The 25,844-nt window shown below is 42.8% G+C and overlaps 1 protein-coding gene across 4 annotated transcripts in view; it reads left to right on the forward strand.

Annotated features, from left to right (window-relative positions):
• The window catches only part of Nrip1 (nuclear receptor interacting protein 1), an 86,102-nt gene that overhangs the window by 14,497 nt on the left and 45,761 nt on the right, over positions 1–25,844 (forward strand). For 2 of the 4 annotated variants that reach the window (XM_052158034.1, XM_052158033.1), the window contains exon 2: positions 7,012–7,085. The gene's annotated coding sequence lies outside the window, so the exon portion shown is untranslated. Of the gene's footprint in view, positions 1–7,008; positions 7,086–25,844 lie in introns of all 4 variants that reach the window. The other 2 variants (XM_052158032.1, XM_052158035.1) reach the window with 1 other exon arrangement.

Below are 25,844 nucleotides of genomic sequence, written 5' to 3' on the forward strand. Positions count from 1 at the left end.
TGAGTAACAGATTACTATGTGATAAAACAAGCATGCCAGTGTGGACTGCATTTGATTTATCTTGCTGTGAAGTTCTAACATTTCTTGTGTCTGATTTTTTTGAGATTCTTGTAACTGAACAGAAATACACATTTCCATGTGTAGAAAAGATCTATTCAGAAATATATATGAGCGGTATGTTTGTCTGGTGATACTGCATTCTATAGCTCAAATTATAGGCTCAATCAAACTTGTCAATGAAACATTAAAGAAACATTACCTTTGCGAATATCACCGTGGGGGTGTTGCAATACTTGGCAGTCTTAGGTGACCATGGCGATATGATAAAAGGCAAAAGAAGTGCACCAGAAGAGGGGGAAGACTTGGAAGAGAACGGAGACATTACTTCTAAACTATAATGAAGTTGTGGTTTAGTGTTTTAGGAATATCCATCCATCCATCCATCATCTATGACGTATCCTAAAGCATAGTGAAAAGTAAAATTGTCTTCCTAATGCTGTTCATGTAGTTTAGCTGTTACTCGCAGACACCGTGGTGTTTGGTAGCCATGGCAGCACTGTGGAATGGGTGAGTGAGTCAGTTAATGTTTTCTGAACTGATCCTTTTATAAAATAAGGAGGTTGGTTGAGATCTGTGGTAGGGTTCTTCTCAACTCTGTAAACATCAGCATGGCTTCAGAAGGGAACTCCATTTTTCGTTTTTCCCTTTTAAATGCATTGAGTATCAAGGTGCCCAGAACCTAAAGTTGAGATGATGCCCCTTATGGTTTTGGGGGCTTGGCATTTAATATTTTACAGCAAAGTTTTTAGTGTAACGTAATTGAACTTGTACTGGATAGGGTTAATAGGCTGGAACAAAGGGTCAGAGCATAAGGCATTAGGCTTAATTAAGGGCTAGCAGGAGTGGCAGGGGTGTGTGACAGTTAAATGGGTTTCCCACAGACCGATGTCGGTTACAGTGCAACCATGCCTCAGCTTAAGCAAAGGGCAGCAGTGATTAGCAGTTTGACATGCCAGACACTTCTGGCCAATCCCATCTGATTTAGAGGTTAAAAAAGCACACCTTTATGAGCTGATGGATTGATTTGTGTGCCCGTCTGGGAAAGATTAGAAGTCCAAGGCCGATGCTGTAAATGTCAGTTATGGAAGATTGTACTTTCTTGGTTGGCTCATTCCTTTAACCGTCAACTGTTTTATAATGGGGGATAACTGCTGTTTATGGAGCTGAGTGCAACAGTGGTGGGTGAGCAGGTGAGGGGAGTGTTTCCTAGACGAAATGACCATTTAACATATGCTGTAGCAGGTGCCTCTAACTCCGGAGGTCTCTTGACCTCACCTTTAGAGTCGGTGTCGCATGCATTTTCTCTAGAACTTGGTCCGTCTAGGATTTCCTTTTGCTTACAGAATTGATAGGCGTCATTACTTAGGCAACTCTTTTGCAAACAGAGGGGTGTATGCATTTTACAAGGTGGAGAGAGAGAAATAAAAGGAGTCTCCACAGCCCTGCACGCACTCTATTCTTCCGTAGGAATGTATGGCCATAGGGACATCAGAAAGTGGCTCAGGAAAAGAAGTTTCAAAAAAAGTTTTATGTGCTCAAAGCTTCTCAGAACACATCATCAGGTCAGGTCAGGACATGGTGGTGTGGGAAAGCAACAGTGTTGCCAAGAGACCCCAGGAGGAGCTAGGGAGGAGACTGGGCAGGCGTTTATTGGGGCTTCCAGCAGTGAAGGGCTGGCCACAGTAAGCAAGTTTTACAACTAGGTCCTCTTAAATGGCTGCATTTAAGACTAGAGAAGACAATGGCTAGGCACTAGTGATCTACATCTTATATATAACAACATGATAGCTGATATTACATAGGAGCCTTGAATTAGCTACAGATGGAGAACTGATGTACAGGAATCATCCTAGTTTGCTTCCATGGTGTAAAGTAGGCAGAACAATATTGCATGTGGACCACACAGAGGGGGCAGGATCTTGATTGATCACTGTGCATTTCAGAGGCATGGTGGCATTGTGTCTGTCCTTTGCTGTTCCAAGGGGGCAGTCTTTTAGATAAAAAGATCATTACGATGTTGAAACACCATGATCTACAGAAAAGGAAAACGGTATGAGCCCCATGCATGCGCTGTGGGTGGAGTTTGCTCCAGTCATCTAAGAATGAGACGCCGGAAGCGCTTGCGCACCTTCTCTCTGCAGAGGCAGGCCAGAACTTCAGTCTAAGTGTGTCACAGGCCCAGCCCTCTTCCACCGATGCTTCCCCACAAGGAACACAGAGAGGAGCACATAGTTAATACTACATTTCTAAGTATGAGCCAATACCAGATCACTTTTCCTTGTGTTTGTTTTTATTTTGTGTGATGTTTTTTTTTTCTTTCCGGAAAGCTATGCTATACTATTAATTGGTTTCTAGTTCAAGATTATACCAATATTTAACAATAAATGGTGGCTAAGTTGTGATTATAAAACTTGGCACCTATGTTTTCTAATGTCCAAGGAATGGAAAAATCCCGACGTTTTGTGGCTGTTTTAGAACTTAGGATAATTTCCTAATCAATGTTGCTAAGGCACTTAAATCACTGTCAGTGATGTGGGCTTTGAAGAAGTGGAGAGAAACAATGTGGCCTTTCTCTCAGAGGTGTTGGTTCAAATAAAAAAAAAATGTAGCAAAGTCCATTGGAAGCAGTGCTGGGAGTTTGAACTCAGCCGCATACTCCTTGTGATAAAAAAAATGTGAGCGAGAATTTCCTTTTATAAAGCTAAAAATTGACCTTGAATTGTATTTCAAAATGAAGCTCATCCAAAGTGAATTAATTTATAGATACAAATAAAGCCTTTTAATTTATTACTTTAAAAGGACACAGTGGGGGTAGGGAAGGCTCGGTCAGCGAGGTACTGGCTGTGTACGCATGAGACCAAGGAATTAGATCCTCAGAATCTGCAGTCTCAACTCTCGGGCTGTGGAGATGGGCCCCAGCTAGACCTGCACAACGGATTGGTGAGCTCTGCAGTCAGGGGAGAGTCTGTCTCAGAACATATGATAGACACCAGCTTCAGCCTCCAACCTTCATGTGGATGAACATCCAGAAAAAAGAAAAGGTTAAATATGCGATCTCATGGTATTGGAGCGTGTTTAGACATGTCATGGTAAGTGTGCACTCGCTCCATGTTTTTCCTAGGTTGATGAGGGGCTGGGCCCAATGCCATCAGAGGTGTCAGTTCAGATAAAAACATGTAGGAAGACCACTGGAGGCAGTGCTGGGAGGTTGAACTCAGCTTCATGCTTCTCCTGATAAAAAAAAGTATGAGCTGCTAGGCAGTGGTGGCACACACCTTTAATCCCAGCACTTGGGAGGCAGAGGCAGGTGGATTTCTGAATTCGAGGCCAGCCTGGTCTACAGAGTGAGTTCCAGGACAGCCAGGGATACATAGAGAAACCCTGTCTCGAAAAACTTTAAAAAAAAGAAAAGAAAAAAAGTATGAGCGAGAATTTCCTCTTATAAAGCTAATCATTTTTGCACTTCTCTACAGAGAGAGGTGAAGAAGCACAGGTTTTATAGCGCCGTCTCTCTTCCCCTAAGTCATGTTTAAACTGCAAAATGTTGGCTTAGGTGGCATAATGGCAAAGGGTTTGGTTAGCAAATTAAATATAGATTTCCCTAGTTTAACAGAGAGAAGCATTGTGGGACAATTTCCTGGGATAGAATGTTAAACCCCAAACAAGCAAGCATTTGATGGTTTATGTTGCTGCTAATATATCATGTGTGTGTGTGTGTGTGTGTGTGCGCGCGCGCGCGCGCGCGCGCGCGTGTATAAAACAACCTAATATATGATAACATATACATATATTAGTATTTTACAGCCCATCTATGTAGTTTTTTTTCTTTAGGTAAATTAAAGTGTGATATTTATTTTAGACTTGCATTTTATTATGGTAGGAACTGTTTTATAGGGTTGTTGTTTCAGTGGATCTTGATATGTTTTGGCATTTGCAGAGTACTCCCTGTGCCCTGTCATTTATGGTAGTGGAGTTCTTTCAACCCATGGTATTTCCTTTCTTTTATTAATGTGGTGTGATAGGACCCGAGACATTGGAAGTACGGTCCTAGCCGGTCAGTGGAACATATGCTTGTTCTACTTATTAAAAATGAAACAGAAACTCTCGGCTTTTTCTTTTTAAACTGGAGATGGAAAGATCTTGTGCATGTTATGTAAGCACTCTGCCACCGAGCTACAGTCTCAGCCTCAAAGATCTTTTTTTTTTTTTTTTATGGAGGAAAGATCTTAATTAAAATATAGCTCCATCAATTCCCCCTGCTTTTCCCAGCCCCTCCCATGTAACTCCCACATGTCCCCGTTCAAATTCATGGACTGTTTTATTCTAGTAGTTGTCAATAAATAAGTAGATAAATGCAAAACATATATAAAAACAACATGGCAAGTCCCTTTATTATTGTGAGATTGTTTCTCGAGTTCTCTCATTCTTAGCTTCTCTGTAATTCTGTCTTTGGGTAGGGTCCTGTAAGAGCCCCCAGCCCTCTCCCCTATTCTTGCTTGTTTATAGGTAGTGTCACTGTCCAGACCTTGTTCACCCAGACATATTGTTGGGGATTCGTGGGTGAATCCTCTCAGTCCTTTTTGTCAGATACAGTTTCACAGAGGGCTTCCTGTGCTCTGTCTTTTATAATTTTTGTGCTTCCTTCCTCCATAATGTTCCTTGACCCTTAGATAAGGGTGTCGTGTTGTATATATGTCAATTAGGGAAAAAATTATAAACAAAGGGTGTTATATACATTAAAGAGTTAGGATTTTAATATACATAACACATATATGGTTTTGGGATATCATACACACACAGAGAGAGACACATTGATAGATTATTTTTAGTTTCTAGAAATCTTTGTGTAATGGTAAAAAAAAATTCAGCTATATTAGGCACTTTTGGTTTTTAATGCTGCTAAGGTAAATGGAATTATTCTTTGCTACAATTTTAGGCAGATACATTTTAGTAGGAGAGCCAGAGTATGTGATGGGCTTATTCAAACATGTTCTTATTGTTTTGTATATGATTGTAAAATCAGCACGGGTGTGCGTGCACCAACGTGTGCACCTGTTGACTGCAACTGTCACCCAGTTCTCAGTGACCATTTCTCCTAGGTGAATTGTACACATTCTACTTTTCGAGTTCTATGACCTTGCAGTCATGACTTCAGCCCAGAATAGTTTCAAAGTCATGTAAATGAATGCAATTAAGGTATTGCTTATGATCGTATGTAGTTCAGATGGAACCTTACTGGATAGGGAGGTTTTGTTGGCCTCATGAGGAAGGTCAGAATAAGGTTAAATTTTATTACACAAAATGATACAGGGATGTTTTCATTAAGCTGATGAAAAAAATGTCATAAAAGAAAACTCATGTTTTTCCCCTCTAATTCTCTGAATGCCTTCTTCATTTTTTAAATTTTTGTTAGTTTAGTTTTTTGTTTGCTTGATTATTTCTCTGTAGAAAATAGTACTTTCAAGGAGATGCCTTTGTCGACTCCTGACATCATGACATCAGATTCAGTTATAATTCTGGGGTAATGAGTACACCTAAGCTGACAACATGGCTGCTGGCGGAGGTGGCTCTGGGTTTCCTAGTGTATGTCCTTAGAAGACTTGTGCCGATGACCAGGCAGGTGGACAGGACTTTTAAACTGTAGAAAAGACAGTCCCACAACACGGGTATACAGAACACTGACGCAGCCACTGGAGACTGTATAGAGAAAGAGCTGAAGTGTGACCGTGTGGATATAAAGCAATGAAAAGAAAATTAATAAGTACCATTCTCTCCCCTTTTGTGATTTTTTTCAAGGTATGTTGAATTCATTGAGTCAGGATTTAAAGATCGTGTTTACTTAACAGCTATTTACTGAGAGTCAGCTAGATGCTTTTGCAACAGACATGACAGATACTTGGGGAAGATAAAAGAAAAACGAATGACTCCCAGACACAATGAGAACAACAATAAGTAGACACAGAGAACATTACCTGAGATGTAGTGCTCCAAGCCTGCTTGGTTAGCATGGGGGAGGGGTGGGGGAAAAGCACAACACCAAGAAATCATGTATCTGTATAAGGAGACTAAAAGGTCCTAGTAAAATGAAGGTGAAATAGCTTCAGTCTGTAGGTTTGTATTCTGGTTTATAGATTTTCTTTTATTGTAATGTTATCATCCTGGAAAATGTATCCTAAGTTATGGATTACATAGTGAAGAGGCCAACAGTGTAAACTCTATGTGGGTTCAGTGGAGCAGTGCTGTAGTGAGATCAGGGTGTGTCTGCCATACCTTCCTTCTCACTGACTGACTGCATAACCATTAAAAGTCAATGCCTGTTCAGTGGAGGCCATGTCTCTTCTGGTCAAACGTATCCATTGGCCAAGCGTATCCATTGTAGCCTTTGGGCTGCCTGCATCCCAACAGAGTTATATAGTTATGGATAGAACTACAAAACCCTAAGCACTAAGAGCGGGGTGGGGTGGGCTCAGTTGTGTGGGTCTTGAGTTGAGAAAAGGTGATAGTGTTGAGTTGTGGTTTCAAAAGTTTGGGTACACCTCCAACCTTCTCCGTGTTTCTGCCACTCTGAGCTTAGGATGGTTCTAATTCTGAGTTTAAGTTCATGTTCCTACTGGGCAAGAAGCAGCTAGGTGTTTCAAACCCTTGGATGTATGGCAAATACTTCTGATGTGTTTTTCTCCAGAAATTCATCTCTATCTTAACAAGGGATAGTCTATTGTTAGGATGAAGACAGGCTTCTAAGTAATTCTACAGCATAAGTGGTTTTCATTAGACGTGGTCAGCAGGCACAGTCAAGGGAAGCGAGCCTAATGAGACTCTCTCAAAATACATTCATCTGTCGCTTCTTTGAGATAGCGTACTTTAGTCTACAGTTAATACTCCAGTTTCAAACACATTATTGAAATTATTTCATACACTCAAAGTAACATGCATCTCTCTTTCTTTCAGAAGGCGTGGACTGTGAGCAGCTGCAGAGGCATTCTCAGGACCTATTATTTTAACATTTTGGAGAAAATACCCAAAAGGTATTGACTGCACTTTGTCTCGTTACGCCATTTCTAAAATAAATTACTTATAGTTGATCCTTTCAGTGATAGGAACATGAGACTATTATGCTTTGTTCTGTCATTTTCCTTAACTTTTATCTGTTGATAAACCAGCTTGACATTTGTCCCAGCCTATCCTATCCAGACCCATTATCTCCTGGCTTGTGATGCATGCGTGGTGCAGCAGGTTATGGTGGTCAGGGATGTGTTGGAGCAAAATCTTTGAAATCTTTCTGAACAAGATACACCCTTGGAAGCCTTGCTAGCACCCTACTTCTTCTAAGTAGGCCCAACCTCCTTGTTACCTGTTCAATTGTGTATTCATCAGAGGTTCAATCCATTCATGTAGTTAATGCCCTCCTGATCCAGATCCTGGAGAGCTACACCAAGTCTTTAGTGAATAAACCTTTTTGGGGACCACTTTATCTGCAAGCCCCAATGAAAAGGTTTCCTTCTTAATGTCTGCTTTCACATTTCTCCTGTCTTGTATGTGTCTCCTTTAAACCACACTGCTGGTTCTCTTGTTGGAATAGAAATAGATGATGTGTGAACACACAAATATAGTTAATCTAGTGTGCATCTGCTAAGGCTACAATCAATAATGAATTCACTAGGCGAAGATTCATAGTTCATATCCATGGGACGCAGCAAATATGGAATTCTCTGTGATTTCAGTTGGTTGGTTCTCAAGCAGTGTGAATACAGAGGATGGGGTGTTCATTGCCTTGTTTCCCAGAAAGCTTCATCCTAGGATGCTTCGCTCTGAGAAATTCTTGGAATTTTTACTGGATTTTCAGGAAAAATAAGATGTGGATTTTTAAGGAATTTGGAATCATTTTTATTAACTGAAGATAATAATTAACTATTATAATTACACATTTAAAAACAGAAGGATTCAACTGTAGTAGTAAAGAGAATTTCACTTTTCTTTCTTTCTTTCTTTCTTTCTTTCTTTCTTTCTTTCTTTCTTTCTTTCTTTCTTTCTTTCTTTCTTTTTTTATTTATTCTTTTGGTTTTTTTTCTGACAGGGTTTCTCTGTATAGCCCTGGCTGTCCTGGAACTCACTGTGAAGACCAGGCTGGCCTCAAACTCAGAAATCCACCTGCCTCTGCCTCCCAAGTGCTGGGATTAAAGGCGGGCGCCACCATCACTTAGCGAATTTCACTTTTCAAGCCATTTCTGAAAACTGTATCATTATCTCAGAAGATGTGTGTTTGATGAGCTTTGACCTGGATGACACCATTACAGAGAAATAAAGTGTAAAGTGGACGGCCCCTATTAAAAAATCAGAATAGGAATTGTTTCCAAGTAATGTCTTTGAAGACACGCTATACAAGGCTCCTTTAATCACTGCTTAGTTAGAAGACATTCTTTTCACCGAAGTCTACCTTTCCTCTGTAATGGAGACATCCTGCCTTGGGAGCGCTGAGTCGTGTGTGCCTTGGTTGTCACGCTCCATGGGTGTGCCCGAGCTCCTGTGCAGAGTGCAAAGCAGCCTTCTGGCACTTGTTGAAAGTCACGTATGACTGAAACTCCATCTGGAGAGCATGGCCCCTCCTTACGCCTTTAGCCATTCACTGCACAGCCTCTCTTCAGCTTGCTTACTTTGATGTCAAATGGGGATTATCATGGTAACTTAACTGGTACACCAGAATCCCGCAGAACAAGCACAGTTCCCCCTGTCTGCGGTGCATCTGTCCCAACCTCCAGTGGATGCCTCATGACTAGTTTTGATTTCTGTGTACTGGCTTCCTCTGCACATACACCGGTCCAGTGCACTGCTTTCTCTTTTACTTAAGCACCGTTGCTTGTAAGTACAGCTTCTGCAGTGTCAAGTGTTGCAACCAAACTAACAGACATTTATTTTCTCTTTTTCACAATTCCATGGGTAGGTTTGTTCTTCCCTACAAATATTGCAGCAACCTCAATATGAGTTTTTCTTATGAAGTAAAGAACTTTTTGTTTTCACCAAAGGAAGCACTTTATGTTTATTTGACACATTAAGTAAATAATGTGATACTCTTGACAATGACCCTGATAAATGGTGGGATCCTGAGTAGTGGGGCAGGTAACATATACAAAGTGGACACGCTGGGCAAAAGCACCCTTCGGCTTGAGGAAATGGGCCAAGAGTCTATCACACTCTTCACAGTGGTCTGTCATTATATCTACCTACACTTTTCCAACTAATGTTTTTAGACCATAGTTGATCTTAGAAAACTGAATCCACAGGAAGCCAACTCTGAATTGTTCTAGGACCTTCCATGAAAATCTACAGATACTCACATTTTTTTTTTTTAAAGAACTTATTTAGATGAGTACACTGTCACTGTCTTCAGACACACCAGAAGAGGGCATTGGATTCCGTTACAGATGGTTGTGAGCCAGCATGTAGTTGCTGGGAATTGAACTCAGGACCTCTGGAAGAACAGTCAGTGCTCCTAACCTCTAAGCCATCTCTCCAGCCCAATACTCATATTTCTTATGAACTGCTGTAGCATTTGCACAGAGCCCACTTCATTCTGACTGTATCTTAAGACAACTCTAGAATATACACAAATAGAATATAAATGATATTTAATATCTGTATATGGTAAAGTTTGGAGCATAATGTATTATTATGCTATTAATATTCATATGATTAATATTGTTATACATCACTATATAACAATAATGTCATTACTCTCTAAATATTTTCCATCCAATTTGTCTAAACCTTTATACACGGGTGGATGCACATCAACAGTATTTCTCCTTTACCTGTGTAGACATGTGAAGTCACCACCTGTGTAGATGTGTGGGATCACCACATCATGGATACATTTAATTTAGCTGCATGCTGAATGCATCCCTTAAGGGCCTAAGCATTACATTTAAGCCCAGAGTGCTTCATGAAGCCTCTTTACTAACCTGTTCTTCAGTTTGCTGATTACAATCTGAGGCTACAGTGGACATCACTGGAACATTGTAAGAAATGAACAAGGAAACAGTGTGTGGTCCTCAGTGTCCTGGTAGGGAAAATACAGCAGACCGCCTTGGGTGTTTGGCATTGTGGATAATCATGGTGATTCAGTTGGGTGTCCTTCTAACTCAGGACTGTTCTTCTACCAATCACCAGCTTTTCTTTCTCTTCTTGGCCATTTAAGAGTTGTCCCAACTCTGTCGACTCTGATTTTTAATCCCTCTTAAGCTTGACCATGAAAGGGACTGCCAACTGCCGACAGCCCCAATTCCTCAGCTGTCCTTGCGCCCCTTGGGTTTGTGTGTGCAGTGTGTAAACCAGTCCAAATTTCATTTCTGCAAATGTCCAGGTGGCACAGGGAGGGCTAGGGACAACAGTTTCGTGACTTTGGGCTGCCACACGAAGCAGTGTATTAGACACGATGGTTTTCATTTTTCCTCCCAGAAAATAGTTTTCAGGTAAATAATTAGTCAGATCTCACCTGGATTTGGTTTTCGTTTCATGGAGGGCTGTAGGTTTTCAAAGTGATTTCTTTTGGCATATCCAGGTTAATAGAAGTCTTTCACTGTAAAGGGTGAGTTTGGAAGTTGGCTCACCACACATGGGGCTGCTTCAAAGCACATGTCCTTAATTACTTTACTGTCTTTGTTCTTACAGGGTGATAGTTTCCACCCACTGCCACAAAGTAAGAGACCCTGTCATTCTTACTGGGTCAAGATTTATTTTAAAATATCAACTTTTTTTCAGGACTTTCTTTTTTACTTTCTTCCCTTCCTTCCTTCTCCCTTTCTTTCTTTTATACTTAAAAAAAAAATGTTTTGGAGATTTTCCTGCAAAATGTTTTAACCAGCTTCCTTCCAGTAAGAAAAATCCAGGGTGTGTTTACTCCTTGGTAGTAACAGAAGCAATGCCTTTGGTAAGTTTGCAGCTGAGACTTGTCAGAGGCCAAAATACCTAATAATTTTTTCTTACTTGTGTTGTGTCTATCTGGTTCATAAAGGACTTGGATATGTATCTGTTTGTGTCTGTGACACAGATGTAGGCACCGAATGCATGGTTTTTGAATAGGTTGTCCATCTCTGATGAATGACTGGGGGGACTGGCTGATACAGGCAGTTTTGGTGAGATAACATGGAGGGCCTGTTTGTGGTGTCTGTGACTTGCATACAAAACCAAACTGGTTCACATGCAAATCCCAGCTCCACCTTTTACCTACGAATTACCCAACTTTACAGAGCCTCGTTCCCTACACTTGGTTACTATCCATTTTACAGTTAAATGAATCAGTGCTTGACTTAGCACTACTGGCAATAATTGTGACTGGTCCTGTCATAGCTAGGGTTCGTATTGCTTTGATGAAACACAATGACCAAAGCAACTTGGAGAGGAAAGGGATTATTTGGTTTAAGCTTCCACATCAAGATAGGAACACAGACAGGGCAGTAACCTAGGGCCAGGAGCTGACAGAGGCCACGATGGAGTGCTCTTTACTGGCTGGTTACCCATGGCTTCCCCAGCTACTTTTCAAAACAGATTCAGTGATTGTGTTAATGCTACAGAATTATCTCCACTTATTTGTTTGCTCCTAGGGACTCTAATGAGAAAATATTGCCGGAAACATCTCCGTTAAGTATTGCCCTTATGTTTTTCTCTGCACCATAGTTAGCCAAAATTTTTTTTTAATGCTAGCCAAGGGCCAGCAAGATGACTCAGCAGGTAAATGCAATTGCCACCAAGGCTAATGACCCGAGTTCCGTCTCTAGAACCACATGGTGTGAATGGAAAGAAGAAACTCTCCTGACCTCCACTTATGTACCCTCTTTATATATACTCACAAAAATACACAAATAAATATAATCAATTAGCTATAAAATATAATCAAACATCTTCTTAAAATCAGACCTAATCCTGATAACTAGCCATGGCCTAAATTACAGATACCATAAATGTAGAGTCAAGTTGAGTCTATAGTAAAACTTCGTAATGTTGCCTATTTTGATCCAGTTATACCCGGAGTACGTTCTTTTTTGCTATTATAAGAATTATATAAGCTTGTAAGACTTTTCTTACATTGTGATGGTACAGTTCTGAGACCTTAAGTTCTCAGTTTAAAGAGATAGTTTGGGTTTTGTGGTTTAGTTTTAAATTAATAATCAAAGGGCCTTTTGACTCCCACTGACATTTACCCTCTCTCTCCCACCGCATCTGCAGTCTAGGATTTCTTTGGGGTAAAGGGTGGCATATATGGGGAGTGGTAGTGTGTGCTTTTGGGCTGCACTCTGAAGACTGCACCCTCACGGCATGTAGCTTTGCCTAATGCATTATCACCTTCGTGTATTTGGCCTTGAAACCTTTCCTCCTCTGTTCTTACACATAGTGCTCCTTGCCTCCTCTCCATGTTGGGTGAGCACTTAACCGTTTTGAAGTGTTTTAGGCACGTAGGGATTTGAGCATGATCTTATAATTTAAGTCATGTTAAATAGTACATTTGGAGGCCTCTGCAGTGACCATAGGTTTGTTTTCTGTTCTTGTTTGTTAGCATTTTTTTTTTTTTTTTTGGTGCAAGGTCTCACTATGTATCCTTGATTGACCAGGTACATGCTGGCTTGAACTCACAGATATCTACCTGCTTCTGCCTCCTGAGTGCTGGAGTTAAAGGCATGTATCACCAGGGTCAGCCCTATTTTCTGTTATATCAAGGGGACATTTCTAACATTGCCAGGAGAAAATGGATTAATGTTAAAATACCTTGTTTTCTTTTTGGCGTGGGTCATGTTCTATAAGCATGCATCATAACAAATGCTCAAGTCCCTCAGGTGAATGTATCTACCTTTTCTTTTAGTTTGATCTAGCACCTTGTTGGACTTGTGCAGTTGAAAATATTTTTGTGCTAAGTGGTCCTCACCCCACACGTGGCGATTGTGAGCAGTGGACATTAGTTGCCGGGACGGATCCAGATGCTCTTCCTCCTGGTGTCCTGCCATGTTGATGTCTCATCCAAGTTGCAACATGGCCACTTGCCTGTGTTGTTTGCTTGTTATTCGAGAGAGAAAACAATTCCCAGTAAACTCAAGGGGCAAAGTCTCATTACCTACTCCTGCTATGACCCTTATGATCAAAGAAAATAATATTTGTCAATCATTGATAGCTCCACATACACGTAGTTGGACTTAATTGGAGAGAAGCTGCCTGATGTTAGAAGCTAGTCGGGGAAGGACACCAGTGTTGCCCTTTGTGAAGACTGCAGTTTTGTTGATTTCTAGAATCTGTGTTGTGTGATCACAAAACACCATCATGTTCAGGCAGCGACACTATTTTCTAGTGTTTGTTTGTGCTTTGTGGTAGAGAACTCAGAAACAAAAGGCGTTCCCAGAGTGTGCCTGTTGGTGAGACAGGCAAAGCAGTTGAACGTTGTGATGTCTTCTTAAGGGCTAGATAGAAATGGAAGCTGAGAATGCAGCAGGGAGACCTGGCAGAAAATAAGGGCAAGTTTAGGTTGTGATTCTGAAGGTCTCACCTGCTGGAAGGCTGGGAGATGGAAGTTGGGAGTTAGAGATAGAGCGAGCGCTTTGCACAGGATTATTGCTGTCAGAAGACCTGTGGCTGCTCGGGGAGTGGAGTCACGTGGCATAAGGGAGGAAGGGAAAGAAAGCCCTTGGTTAGACTGCCATGGCAGAGTGACCTGATACAGCATCTTATTGGGTCATTTTCAGAGCAGTGCAAAACCATAAACAAATCTACAGTATACATTTGCAAAACAATCCAACATAAATAATCAAAACTAAAAGGGAGTGAGTATTCCGGAGTAACTTTTAGAGCAAGGGATTCAGATGCTGAAAGTAGATTTGATGCCCATCTTTAAACTTACATATTAAATGTATTTATTTGAATCAGTGTCTCAGTTTTGAAGGCACACACCTTGAAATAGCCATGGTAGATTTTAATAAGCAGTATATCCCAGAACCAATAGCATGCTTTGTTTTCGTTTGTTTGTTTTAAAAATCATTTTCCTTAGTTATGTGAGGCACTCTGCTTTCTAAATTGTATAAAGATAACCTTTCCCACCCTAGCTTCCTAGTTGTTGTGTTATCATCAGTGTCCTCTGAGGCTGAAACAGTCTCTTATGGGGCGGTTATTAGGCAGTCAGGTAAACAATGCAAATAGCTTCAGGAAGTCCCTAAAACTGACCCCTCCTTGCCAAAGTAAACACTAAAAGCTATGAGTCCCTCAGACAAGACAAGCTGCAAAGACAGCTCTGAGTCCCTCGGAGAAGCAAAAGCCAGCCAAGCTGTCTGGAAGAAGTTTAGACCAACTGAGTGTAAGGTCAAAGGACCAGGGAAAGACCACCCAACCCTCACTTGACCCTGAGCCTAAGGCTCAGGAAAGAACACCCCAACCTTGACTTTACACCAAGGACCTAAGCTAAAGGAAAACTACCCTGCCCCAGCTTGATTTCAGGTTCTGAGACTTGGAATTAGGAATCTCCACCCCCAAATCCTCCCCCTCCCGCCCCCACTCAGGGATAATGGCTAAACAAGGTGTTCTAGAGTAGGGTATTTTCCTACTAAGCTCAATGCACATGCTCCAAGAACTATAAAAGCCTTCCCCTGCATTTAGCAATCTGCCATATGTCTTCCCCCTCAGAGACAGCCGCCATCCTGTTCTTCTCCTTGGTAATACCCCTTGTGTGAGGTTTGTTGTGTGGTGTGACTTCATGGTATTCCTTGGCTCTCGACTACCAAGACGCCCTTGAACCAGAAAAAACCCTTACCCTGAAGCACCTGGAAAGGACATGCTCCACCCCATTTAGCTGCCTGCTGTCTGCTCCAGAGTGTTCGTGAGCTGTCACCCATGCTGGGGCGGGCCAAAGACAGAAAGCAGCTGACTTTGAGTGGTTTCTGCTGCTGTGAGGAGCCCCTCACCCTCACTCCTGTAACCACAGTAGGACTTAGTGTTCATCAGGTTGAACGGTGGTGGGGTCTACTCTGGGCTGAGCAGACTGCATGTCACACAACATAATTGGCTCCAGAACAGGGCACAAGGACATAGCAGAGCCACAGATAAGTCGGGAGGAGTGAGTCCTGGCTATGGGGTGGCAAGGCATGCATGCAACCAAGGCAAGCAAGGCCAAGCAGCCTGGGCCAGGAGCAACCACTGAGGAAATTCCAACACAGTTCTTTGACCTCGAGGTGTACATGGATATGCCATTGTGCTATCTATGACAGGGGTTGCGGGTTTCTTGCTATGTGTAGTGAGATCTGCAAGTACGACTAAGCCATCAGGATTAGCAGTGTCTGCGGGAGGAATCCAGGGTACCAGTCTTCATCTATGTGGCATGGGGTGGCATGCCTACTGCATGGGTGGGGCCTATCACATGAATATGGAGCTACCCTGGCAACAGTAAAAGGTATGGAGGACATTTTGATGTCTTTAAGCTTAGCACACAAAGGTGGGGTGGGGTTGTCAACAAACAGCAGCAGAGGTTGCCTGGCCACTGTTGTGTGCAGTTGAAATTCATCTGTGGACAAGATGGCGACCATACAGGAACTTGATGGTGTAAAGGAACAGCTGCAGTAAGTGAGGGAGAGTCTCCGTGTTGGCCTCTGGTTTGGCACGTACATTAGACAAACAAGAGGATGAGTAACAACAGTAGGTGATACCCCTCAAGTCTATCCTTAAGTAGAAACAGAGGGAAAATCTGTAGTCCAATGTACAGAAACTGGCCTTTACAATGGCCCCACGTAAGAAACTTGGGTAATCAGGAAATTCTCAATACTTGAATTGCTGAAATGGGAAAAGACTTAAACAAGCAACAAGCGTTGAGTCATACCCTGACTTGTGAGGCTGTGGGACTTGGGAACCGATCATTCAGACTGACCAGGATGCAGAAAACCTGGGTGATGGATACCAATCATCCTTCCTTAAGACAAAGGCTCATAACCTGAGACAACAGGAGTGAAACCAGTCCCTGATGGGGCTGGCTTTCCATTAGGGACAGTTGCTTATTTCCATCTGAGGTCTCCTTAAACGACAGGGGCTGGGGGGCTATAGTGGGGGATGCTATGAAGGGAACCAGGAATAAGGGAAGCCATGTTTGAACCCTGGTCCACTGGGCCATATAGAACTGTAGTCACAGAAAAGTTAAAGAAAAGGCTGATCCTGCAGGGACCTCACGTGTAGTAGGTCATTAATGGTAGAGCATTAATGGCTATGCTGGGTCTGTTGGTGGGCATGATCTTTATAAGGTAGGATAGGCTTTGGTGGTCTCAGTAACTTAGACCTGCGTGTACAAAGAAATGGGAAAGTGAGAGATGATCTCAGAGGAGATAAGAAAAGGGTAAAACAGAGGAAGGCACCTGTCTGGGTTACTAGAAAACACATGTGAAAAGATTTCTGTGGAGCTGGAGTTCCTACGGAAAGAACTGATAGAAAGCCAAATTATGTTCTAAAGAGCTGCTGGAAGGCTTGAAAACCCAAGGAACAGCATCGAAGACACCTCTTACAGAACAATATGGTGGATCTGATTAAGCCTATCCCAGGAGTGGGTTCATATCCACCCCCCCCCAACGTTAGAAGGCTGCATTTCTCTCCACGAAGAGGCTGTGCCAGGGTGGAAATGGTTTGCCCAGCCAGAAACTCCCCCACCAGCCAAGGGTGGTAAATGGAAAGCAACAGCCAATGTGCCAATCCAGGGCCACGTCAACCCAGGCAGCCAGCAGGTGCAGCAGGGGAAAACAGGGCATGTGACTCCTTGGCCTTGAGTAGGTCTAAGTGAATTAAAGTCAGACTCTGCGGGGTGGGGCACTCCATGGGAGAGTTGGATATGGAACCCTATTGGCTCAGAGAGAATGAAGGAGGGTTACACAGCTAAGATAAAAAAAAAAAAAAAAAAAAAAAAAAAAACACCCGTCCATGCTTTGTACTCACTTTGATCTGTGATGAAGCAACCGACACAGATGCATGGGACCTTTCTGTGCTGCATGTGTCTTTGCTATGCTCCACTGTTGTATCAGCTTAGCTGTGTGTCTCTGGGGTCACCCGACACTGCTCTGAACAGATGACAGCAGACCTCGAGAGCTTCCCTGGGTTTCCCTTGTAATCCACTATTTGGTATGGGAGGGTGGTTCATTCAGCATGTAGCTTTGTCTGGACATTGTCTAGAGAAGGGTTTTCTCATATAGATGATGTAAGGCTGAACTGAATGTTTGGCTGACATTGGGTGTGATGGTGTGTCCACCTACTGGGGCTGTTTGAAGAACAACATGCAAAAAACACATTGACGGGTGGAAAAGGACACACCCAGAAGCCATGTGGGGACTGGATGAAAACCTGCAGCCGGCCATGGGTGGGCTACGTCCTGTTGGTTAGTGAGGGCAGCCCCTGAGGCCCCCGAAACTGTAAAGGATATTGTTACTGCTGCTGGTTACGAGATTGCGAACCCTATTGCTAAAGACACGCCGTGTACATGCTCTGATTCCAGGACGTGAAGAAATTAATCTGAACCAGAACTGGAAACTCCCACCTAGGTGGCTGGCTTTTATAGTGCTAGTAGCAGCCACGCAGGCTTATGGTAGAATGCTGTCACCAATATTCCTGCTTGGCGGTGTGTTGAGAGAAATATTAAAAAGGGAACGGCAAGTTCCCGCGCTACAGCCAGCTTTTCTCAGCTCCGGGCGGTCTCGCCGGCCAGTTCTTACCTAGTGGAGCCTCTGATCAAAACTCCAAACTCTCTCCCCCCAGCTCGCTAGTTCGCACTGGTGGGTCGCTCCCACCCCCACCCCCAGCCCCGTGCTTCAAATTCCCCACTTTTGTCGTGCACATCAGGCAAACTCACACTTTGCCCACTTACCTTTCTCTCTTGAACCCAGTCGAACAGCAGCCACGTGAAGGAAAACGCCACACAGACTTCGTTCAGAAGCAATGATAACTCAATCGCTGGGCGCAACGACTTGAATCCTAATCTTGTAAGCCATATTAAATCTAAATCCTCTGGTGGTGAATCCTGGCAGATTTACCATATAAGCCAAGCGACACTAGTAGCTACTTCTGGCCCTCTCGCCATCTTCATCCAAAAAGCCCCTAACTCTCTCCTACTTCCTCTCTTCCTCTGGTCCAACCCGGAAGTCCCGCCCACTCGCCCAGTGATTGGTCCCTTTCTTCATTGGGGGCCGATTCATAAGTCACCTAAGAACTTGACAGCGCCTCCTGGGTAAGCAGAATTAACATCACAATACAAGCAGCACCAGGGCTATCCACAACAGCTGTGGACCCAGTGCAACGATTCCACATGCCAGGCAGGAGGAAGTGGACAACGATAGTCACCCACCGAGTCTCGTTCACAAAAATAACCTGCAAAGACTCAGACTCTGGATGATGAGGACCCCAGCCAGGCTGCTCAGAGGGGGGTTAAATCCACCGAGCTCAGTGTAGTGACTCCCCTGGAAGAGTTTTGCCGCACAACACTCCTGTAGTTCATGGCCAATAGTTCACAGCCAACTTACAGTTGAATGCAACTCAAAGCTATCAGGATGGATCAGTGCCCTATCTATGGTCATGTGATGTTGGAATGCCTCACATCCATGGTTGGTTTTGCTTTCCTCTCTCCTGAAGAGGAGTTGGTCCCAGAAGTCAGAATACCACACTCATCTGAACGACACCAGGCCAGCAGTGAAGAACTTCAGAGTGTGCAGTCTACGACCTCAGAGCATTCCAAAGTACCTTTCCCATGGTAGATACTGTGAAAATATTTAAATAGAAAACTTGATCTAGAACATGATTGCAATTTGTGTTTTAAAGTCTTAAGGAATACTAGGTTTCATACAGCAGTTTTTCTTTAGCTATTTGCCCCACCTCTAGCTGAAGCTGCATCATTTGGTGATTTTAATTGCTTTTGAGCTAAAAGCAATATATAACAAATATAAGGAGTTCTACGTTTGAGCAAATACTTTGCTTTGAAGGGTGAGTTAGGGTTTTCTCCTGACCCTTTTGCTAATCATGACCGATCTATGACTGTTGGCCTTTACCCTTAGGGAAAAAAACCCTATGAAGACCCCTAAGCTCTTGGAGTGCACTGGGTGACCCCCGCCACCATCTCCTGAGCCACAAGCAAGCATTTTGTTGTCGTTGTTGTTTTGCTTGTTTGTTTTTGAGACCTCAGTGACTGCTGATGAATTTGCCTCACCCTTAGATTGGGCGAGCTGTAAGCTTTTACCTGCGAGTCTGCTTCCATGGTCTTGTGAATGTGTGTATCTTTTAATATACTCCACCTTTTTTTTTTTTACTTGTTGTTAATTAAGGGGGGAAATCTACTTCCTAGAGATCACCGTGCATGTGTGAACATTTTTGAAATGCATATGCTGACAGTGGCTCAGCCCAGTTGAACCTGTCCGCCCCAGCACAAGGGCTCATTATTCTCACTTTGTCTCACTTACTGTAAATGGGGCTGCACTTGTCTGAGGTGCTTCATACTTTACAGTTCCTGTGGTGCACGCCTTTAATCCTAGCACTTGGGAGGCAGAGGCAGGTGGATTTCTGAGTTCGAGGCCAGTCTGGTCTACAGAGTGAGTTCCAGGACAGCCAGGGATACACAGAGAAACCCTGTCTCGAAAAACCAAAAAAATAAAAAAGTAAAAAAATAAAATAAATAAATAAATATTTGCATGAAATATTCCAGACTCATAACCCAACTACCTGAAATGCTCTAAAACCTGAAGCTTTTTGATATCATGTCAAGAGACTTTAGAAGTTTTAGGTTGTGGAACATTTGCATTTCAGATTTTCAAGTGAACGCTGCTCGCCTTTGGTTACATTGTGTATGGCTATGCAGTACTGAAGTGATATACCAAGAACTGGACCCCTACTGCAAAGAGAGCATCACTAAATGTGATCCTTCAATCAACCAGTGGCCATCCTTACCCACACAGCTTCGTTTGCAACCCTGGACCCATTCTGAATTTTATGTTAGTCTCTTATGTTGTTCTTAATATTGCTGCTTTTTCCCACCTGGATACTTAAAATTCTACCTTAGTTAATTTTATGCTTTTGTTACATCTTGTGAAATCATAGTATTTTGAACGTAGTCTCCCGAGACTTGTTCTTTTGAATTCATTGTGGGTTTTTGGAAATCATTTATACTGCTGTGTTTATGGTCCATTTATTTTCTCTGCTGGCTAATATTACGTTGTGTGAATGTATTTGTTCCTTTGTTGGCTGATATGTGGGTGCTTTCGTTTGCTTGCTTCAGTGTGGTCTGGTATTCCTTACTTTCCTGTTGCTGTGATAAAATACCAAGACCATGATCAACTGACGCAAGAGTTTATTTTGGCTTGCGGTGGTTTCCAAGGTTAGAGTCCATTGTGGGAAGGGCAGGCAGTGGCAGGAGGAGCAGGAAGCTGGCCGATGTCACCTTTCATCTATACACAGGAAACCGAGGGCGAGGGAGTGCACACCGGAAGTGGGAGGAGCCTGTGAATCCTCTAAGCCCGCCCCAGTGACGCCTTCCTTCAGTAGCCACCTAAAGGTTCCAAAACCTCCTTAAACAGTACCACCAGCCGGGAACCGGGTGTACGGTTATGTGAGTCTTTGTAAGACACATCAAGACTGCAGGAGCTGACATATTCAGACACACGTACGATACACTTAATGCCATATATATGTAACAGCTGTTACAAAGCATTGATGGAATCAACATTGCTTTTATGGGTTTTCACCGGGTAAGACTCTAGAATACATACCTGAAAGAGAAGTGTAAAGAGTATCAGAAGCTGTCATTCAGCCACGGCCATGCCAAATCCTGTCACTATTTGGGGCCCAGGGGCGGGTGTGTACGTGTGTGTGTGTGTGTGTATGTGTGTGCACGTGTATGTATGTATGTGTGTGTGCATGTGCATGTGTGTTGTGTGCGCGCGCGTGAGTGTGTGTACGTGTGTATATATGTGTATATGCGTGTGTGTACGTGTGTGTACGTGTGTGTGTGCATGTGTGTGTGTACATGTGTCTGTATATATGTGTGTGCGTGTGTGTACGTGTATATACGTGAGTGTACATGAATGTGTGTTCGTGTGTGTATGTGTGTGTGTGTGTGTGTGTGTGTGTGTGTGTGTATGTCTGTGTGGAGCCCAGGGGCAGGTGTAGGAGGGAGGACTGAGAAGGGAGGGGCATGGGGGAGATATCCTGAGGGCCGAGAGACACACACACACAAATGTGTTCTTGAAGATAGCATCTTTTTTTTTTGATATTAGTTTGCTTTTCTGTGCTTTCTAACTTTGTTTCTAAAATGTTTCTAAACATTGTTTTACTGCACTGTTCCCTATCGAATTCTTCCATGAAGTATTTATATGTGGGTGGGGCCTGCAGCTCAGTTGGTATAGTGTCTGCTCAGCATGGACAGGGTCCTGAGTTCAAGCCTTAGCATTACAAATAATAGGACTATGTTAGGCTACCTTCTCTGCATCTTCAACATTTTGAAAATAAAATTTACTTACCAACGGATGGAAGGTTTTAATGTTGATGAAATTGACTTTATTTTGCTTTCTAGTTAGTTCTTTCTGTGTCTCAAGAAGCCTTCCCTGTCTTTTCATAGTTTCTTTCTATCTCACTCTCTCTCTCTCTTTTTTTCCTTTTCTGAGAGGAGCCCGTTAGCCTTGAACCTGCTAGGTAGCTGAGGGTGGCTTTAATTCCCCAACTTCCTGCCTCAACCTGTGCCACGGCCCAGCCTGGGGTTCTCAATCTCTTTATCCTTCGTAAAAATATTAGACTCTTGTCTTCCTCTGTGAAACGTCAGTTCCTTGTATTCCATCAGTGGGTAACGGGTTGTTTCAGGACACAGAATGGCTCCGGGACCTACAGCACAGCTTGCGTCACCTGTGATGGCTGTTGCTCAGATGTCAGGGGTCTGTTTTTTCTAGAGCTCGAAACTGCTTAGCTTCTAGAACTTTATAGAGAGTGAGTCCTGGTGTTTGGCAGAGCAAGGCCCCTCTCGGAGTCTCCGTGGACTGATGCAGTAAGGAGATTGGCTGTTTCAGATCGGTTTAGTCAGTTTATAAAGCCTTTTGAAATTAGATTGACACCGTGGGGAATGTATTGATTTGATTGGAGAAGAATTGTTTTCTTCTATTGTGCTTCCTGCATGGGGCAAGTCTGCATGGGGCAAGTTAGATTGTTCAGTTTCTCCTGATGATGTCTCCAATGTTCTTGCCCCAGCAAAAGCAGATGATATTCACAACTTACTTGTATTCTTTAAGTATATTTTGTTGTTGAGTGTTTTCATGTCAGGTTTTTATTTTTTTATTTTTATTTTTTTTTATTTTTTTTTATTTTTTTTTTTTTACCATACATACATACTTTTTGTTGACTGGCTATTTTCAGTAAGTGTAATAAAATTGAGATGTTTGTAGAATGCAGCCCAACTTTATTCTGTTTTTTTTAAATAGTTGAATAATATTCCACTGGTCCTATTTAACATGTTATTTACCATTTGGATAATGGACAGTGATTGTATCATGAGAATTTTTGTGTAGAGCAAGTTATCACATCCTGTCTCGATATACCTAGGAGTAGAATTTCTCCGTGGTATACTAGCTGCTACTTTTTAAAGAACTGTTTACCTCTTCATAGCTTCTATGCAGAAGACTACATTCCCTCTGCAGCATGTGAGGGAAATGAAACTTCAGGCTATTTCCGAATTCTCCAAGGACTAATTGTCATATGTTTGGTTTATCTTAGATTGTGGTTTTTCTTTAAATAATGGAAATTTTTTAAAAAAAAGCTTAACTTCTTTTTACAAGAGATTCCTTTTAAGACTGTCTCATTTTCTAAATGCTGGTGTGTGTGTGTGTGTGTGTGTGTGTATGTGTGTGTGTGTGTGTGTGTGTGTGTGTGTGTGTTTTCTTAAGTCTCTGCTCCAGCTAGACCTGTTATTGAACACACCACCTAGTTCACACACTGGTGATATTGAGTTTGAGGGTTTCAAATAAATTTTCCGGGCATCAGTCCCTGCAACTGTCTTTTTTTAGAAAATGGTGGTCTCACCTGCATCCCCTGCTCACTTACAGTGGTATCCTTTCTCTGGCTAGGAGTTGATCGTCTTTCCCTGCCACAGTTCCACTCTTCTAGCTGCCCCCTCCACGTGGGATACGGCTGTACAACACTGGGCTTCCTCCATTACAACACGGGGCCTTCCTCCATCTCGGATCCTTCTGCTCAGAGCCTTGGTCGGCAGTCACAGTGCCTTCCCTTTTGTTTGTGTTTTGTTTCTAGTTACCACTTATCTGTCCATCACTGCCTGGATTGTTTGCTTTGCTTACAATCTTAGCTACGAGGATTGATACTGATCTCATTTGCATGCACGTTTTAGACTTGTTTTGGTTTCTCTTCCTTAAATAACTGTGTGTGAAACTGCTGGGACATAGTGAATGTATACGTGCTGTAACTGTACCAAGCTTTCCAGCTCTTTCCCAAAGTGGCCAGACCCCTTATGTTCTCATCTGGAGTGGAGGAGTCTGTTGGTCACTTTGTGTGTGTGTGTGTGTGTGTGTGTGTGTGAGAGAGAGAGAGAGAGAGAGAGAGAGAGAGAGAGAGATAGGGGAGGGGGAGGGGGAGAGAGGGAGAGAGAGAGAGGGAGGGGAAGAGAGAGAGAACTTGACCTTAGCTATGTAGAACCCTCTGAGAAAAGGGAAATTCAGTTCAGAAAAAGTCTCTACCAGTTAGGCCAATAGGCAAGCTGGGGTGTGGTGTGGGATGGGGTGGAGTTTCGAGTGGGTGGGTGAGGGAGTAGGGGAATGGGAGGAATATGGAGTGGATTTTCTTCTTTAATCACTGGGAGGGCCTCGCCCACTGTGGGCGGTGTTGCCCCTGAGTAGGTAGCCCTAGGTTGGAAAGCTAGCTGAGAAGGCCAGGGAGAGCAAGCCAGTAAGCAGCATTCCTCCATCGCTTCCTCTTCAGCTGCAGCTCCAGCTGCTGACCTGGCTTCTCTTTTATGGAGCCGTAAGTGGTGAGATGAATTGAACCTCTTCCTCCCCAGTGTGGTTTTTTGTTATTGTTGTTGGGGTTTAATCACAGCAATAGAAAGTGAATTAGTGCCACTAGATCCCACCATCATTTCCAAATGACGACTTTTTCTTTTCAAATGACAACTGGTAGGTATTGTATTGCTAGTGCTGTGGTCTCTGTCACTTCATAAGTTCTTATGAGGAATTATGATATCGCCGTATTGCGTGATGACTAAGCCGCCTTCTTTGAAGAACCGTTTCAATCCTCATCCAGTTTTATAATTTGTTTTTGATTAGATTATCTCATTCTTGAATTCTAAGGAATTTAATATGTGCCACGTATCTCATTTACACACATATATACATACATTATCATTTATGGGTTCAGACATTTTCTCCCACTCTGGTGTTGGCTTGATAACCAATGTCCCTTGGAGACTTTAATGAGAGTCCATGGTTCAGTTTTTATGTATTGTGCTTCTACTGCTTTATATGGGCATCTTTCTCTAACCTAAATTCTCCTGCTCTTCTTCTACAAGTTTTGTTCTCTGTGTTGCTTCAATCGGTGAACCAGATAATTAGTTTAACAGGTCGTAAATGAGAGGATGATACGCATTGATTTGCTCAGGTGTTCTTAGGATTTTATGACCGTTTACTGACAGGATTGTACTTTCTCCCTTGAGTTTCGGTGGCATCTTTCTTAAAAAGTAAACGGACAATGGGTCTGAAAGTTCCCTCTGGTGTCCCCTCCCCTTCTGTTGCAGAGATCCTGCTTTGCATTTGGTTTTGCTTTTGCTTACTCTGTCTTATCCTGTCACCATCTTGGGGGATGGTTGCTTTGGTTTCCATCTTGGCTAAGAGGATTGACACCAATCCTATTTGCATACAATTTTTGGAGGTACTTTGGTTTCTCCTCCTTAAATAGCTATGTGTGAAATTGTTGTGACATTCTGCGTGTAACTGTCCCAGACTGCCCAGCTCTCTCCACAGGCCTCCTGTGTTCTTATCAGAAACATGGGAATGCACCGCCACTCACAATAGTTTTAGAGTAGGTTTGGGCATTAGGTGTTTAAACTTAACCACATTTAAAAAGGTTTCTGAACTGTGTACTCATGCATGCTTGGGTGGGTGGGTGACCAGGACCACAGGTACCTGCAGGAGCCAGAAAATGGATGTTAGGTCCCCTGAAGCCATGGTTCTCAACTCTCCTAATGCTGAGACCCTTTAATATAGTCCGTCATTTTGTGCTGACCCCCAACCATAAAATTATTTTCGTTGCTACTTCATAACTATAGTTTCGCTACTGTTATGAATCGTGATGTAAATACCTGTGGTTTACAGTGGTCTTGGATGACTCCTGTGAAAGGGTTCTTTTCTTCCGGGTCTCATCATCGTCTGTCATAAACTTTTGTAAACTTTTTTATTAATCTTAAGAGATAATGTGGTAGATGCCATACAAGAGTACACCGCCTGCGGACAAAGAGGACTTTTTTTTCTAAAAATTTGTATTTTTTTGCTCACTTAGGATATCGTTTTAAAAAAATATTTTTCTGTATGGGTGCACGCCTGCATGTGTTTCTAGGCACTTGCATGTAAGGCAGTTGAGTACCATGGAGAAAAAGTTGAGCTTCTGATATGACGTTGGAGTTAGACATGATTGGAAGCCACAGACTGGGTACTGGGAATCTAGCCCAGGTCCTTTGGAAGGCGGGCACTCTTGTCCTCTGAGTCACCTCTTTAGCAACACAGTAAGGTTGACTGTAATTTGCTCAGAGCTATGTCTTTTCA

The sequence above is a fragment of the Apodemus sylvaticus genome, chromosome 15, assembly GCF_947179515.1.
Source record: "Apodemus sylvaticus chromosome 15, mApoSyl1.1, whole genome shotgun sequence".
Lineage (NCBI taxonomy): Eukaryota > Metazoa > Chordata > Mammalia > Rodentia > Muridae > Apodemus > Apodemus sylvaticus.